General features: G+C 77.2%; 1 non-coding gene across 1 annotated transcript; it reads right to left on the bottom strand.

The window, feature by feature from the left end:
* Positions 1–262: 262 nt before the first annotated feature.
* Positions 263–415, bottom strand: LOC137460235 (5.8S ribosomal RNA). The gene has a single exon (XR_010992744.1). It is a non-coding gene; the product is annotated as a 5.8S ribosomal RNA (ribosomal RNA).
* Positions 416–2500: the final 2085 nt, after the last annotated feature.

Raw genomic sequence — 2500 nt, 5'->3', positions numbered from 1 at the left:
GCCCGCGCCTCCTCCCCCAACCGGGCTCTCGTCTCCCCCAACGCCCCACCGGGCGTCGCTGGACCAACGGGGAACCCCTGCCGGCGAAGCCCCCGGCGGGACGAACTCCGCGAGAGCGGGCGCTCCGGGAGCGGGGAGCTACGGAGCGCTCCCCGAGTCTGCACTTAGGGGGACGAAGGCCCCTCCCCGCCCGGGGGAGAGCCTGCGAGGCGACCCCAGCCGCGCCGCTCGGCGGGCACCGAGGCGGCGATTGATCGTCAAGCGACGCTCAGACAGGCGTAGCCCCGGGAGGAACCCGGGGCCGCAAGTGCGTTCGAAGTGTCGATGATCAATGTGTCCTGCAATTCACATTAATTCTCGCAGCTAGCTGCGTTCTTCATCGACGCACGAGCCGAGTGATCCACCGCTAAGAGTTGTCTGGCTTTTCGGCACCGCCCCGCCAGCGCGGAGGGGCCGGGACCGCTCGCAAAGGAGCGGCCCCTCGGAGAGCGCGGCACGGCGGCCGCTCGCCTCACATTGACCGTACAAGCACAGGAGAGGGGGGGAAAATAAAACGAAACCCCGAAGCGGCAAAAGCAAGGGGCGGGGAGCCCGCGCTCCCGGCTTTTTTCCCTCCCCCGAGGAGGGAAAAACGCACCTTGCGGCGCTTCGGGGCCGGACCAGGCGCCCGGGCTCGCTCCGACCTCGGCGCGGAGGAGGCCCGCCGCGCGCCGCCGGGAACGTGCCCCGAACCCGGCCTCGCCTCGCGTGCACGGGGAAAGAAAACCCCCTTCGCTTCCCCACCCAACGGCGGGGGGGGGGTGTGTCTCTCGCTGGCCGCCCCGTGCCGTCGCGGAGACGCCACGAAGCGAGGCAGCGGAGACCCCCCCCCCCCCGCCCCGGGGAGCGAGGGGGGCCGGGCGCACAACCCCGCCGGAGGAGAGCGCGCGCGCGCCTCCGCACCGGCCCCTCCAACGCCGCCACCGCTGCGGCCCATCCCGGACTTTCTTTTCCCCCGCTTTGGCCCCGGGGCCGAGCCCCGGCCGGCTCGCGCCCTCGGGCGGCTTCCTCTCGCCACCGAACCCCCCCCCGCCGCGGGGGACGGAAAACGGCTTGCGAGACGGAAAGCCCGAGCCCACGTGGGACGCCGCCGCGGCGACCCGCCGGCCCTCGCCGGGCGGCGCACCCGCCGACCGACAAACCCCAGCGGCACGAGCCCCTTCCATCCTCCCCCGGCGCCACCGCGCCGCCGGCTTCGCTCGCTCGACCCCTTCCGTGGCCCCGCGGCCAGGCGGACAGCGGACGGCGCTGAGCCGGGGGGCGGGCCCCCGCTCTCCCCGTTTCCACGCGGAGACCGGGGGTGGGACGCCCCCGGCTGCCCGCCCGTCCCCCACCCGGCACGCGCCGGGAAGGCGAACGGGGAAGCCCGCGGGCAGGGCCCGGGACCGGGACAGCCGCAGCCGGTGGCAGGGTGCCCTCCGGCGAGGGACCGGAGCCGGAGACGCCGAGCGACGCCCGCCGCCGCTCGGACGCGGTCACGCCACCCGAAACCGGCCCCGGACGGGGGGGAACCGGCAGCGCGAGACCGCCGAGGGCGCCAGCTCGCCGGGGGCCCCGCTCTGGGGCCTGGGCAAAGGGAAAAGGGACCGGGAGGTCCGCAGCGGCCCGCGCCGCAAGAGGCGCCGCCGCCGAGCCGCGGCAACGCGCCCGCACAAAACCCCCGGCGGGGGCGAAGCGCCCTGGGCCAGCCCCCACCGCGGGGGCTCGCCGCCCCGGCCCGCGAGAAGCCCGCGCTTCAACGCGCCGCCGGGGACGCCCGTGGCGAGGCGAGGCGCGGGCCGGACCACGGCCGACCTCACGCGGTGGGCTCTCTCCGGCCGAGCGCTCGGACCGCAGAGAGGGGGGGGCAGCAGAGTCCCCTCCCCGGCCCGGCGGGCCCCCGGAGGACGACGAGCGCGACGACGGCGGACCTAGCCAGAGGCATTGCGGGGGCAACCCCCGCCCCTCTGAAGGCACCCGCCCGCCCCCCGCGCTCGCCCCCGCATCCGGGGGTGGCGCGCCGAGCCGCCCGGGTCTTTAAACCGCCGCCCAGCTTCCTCCGCGGTAGGGCAAGGCCGCGGACGAAGGCGCGGAACGCTAGGTACCTGACCCTGGGGTGAGGGAAACCAGACTTAAGGCCCCGCGGGGGTGCCTCCCCCCACTGCCGCCGTCGGGGGGAGCGTCCGCCCGCGGGGGCCGCGCCCGACGTCCGCCGCCACCACCGCGCCCCTGGCCTGGCCCGAGGCCCGGGGTTTCCCTCAGTCAGCCGGCGCTGCGCTCGGGGAGGAGGGACGCGGCTGGGGACGCCCATGCCGCGCGCTCGCCGCGCGGCGAGCGCCCGGCTACGGCGGCCCCGGCGGCGGACCGGCGCAGGGCCGGCGACGACGGCGACGCGGCTGGGCGGGCCGAGGGCCCGGGAGAGCCCGCTCGACGACACCCGCGCGGACCGGGAGCATCGCTCGGGCGCCGCCCGATGCCCGTC

Source organism: Melanerpes formicivorus, unplaced genomic scaffold (assembly GCF_026170545.1).
Source record: "Melanerpes formicivorus ecotype bairdi unplaced genomic scaffold, bMelFor1.0.p_v2 SCAF_540, whole genome shotgun sequence".
NCBI lineage: Eukaryota > Metazoa > Chordata > Aves > Piciformes > Picidae > Melanerpes > Melanerpes formicivorus.
This window is presented reverse-complemented; position numbering and strand designations above follow the sequence as displayed.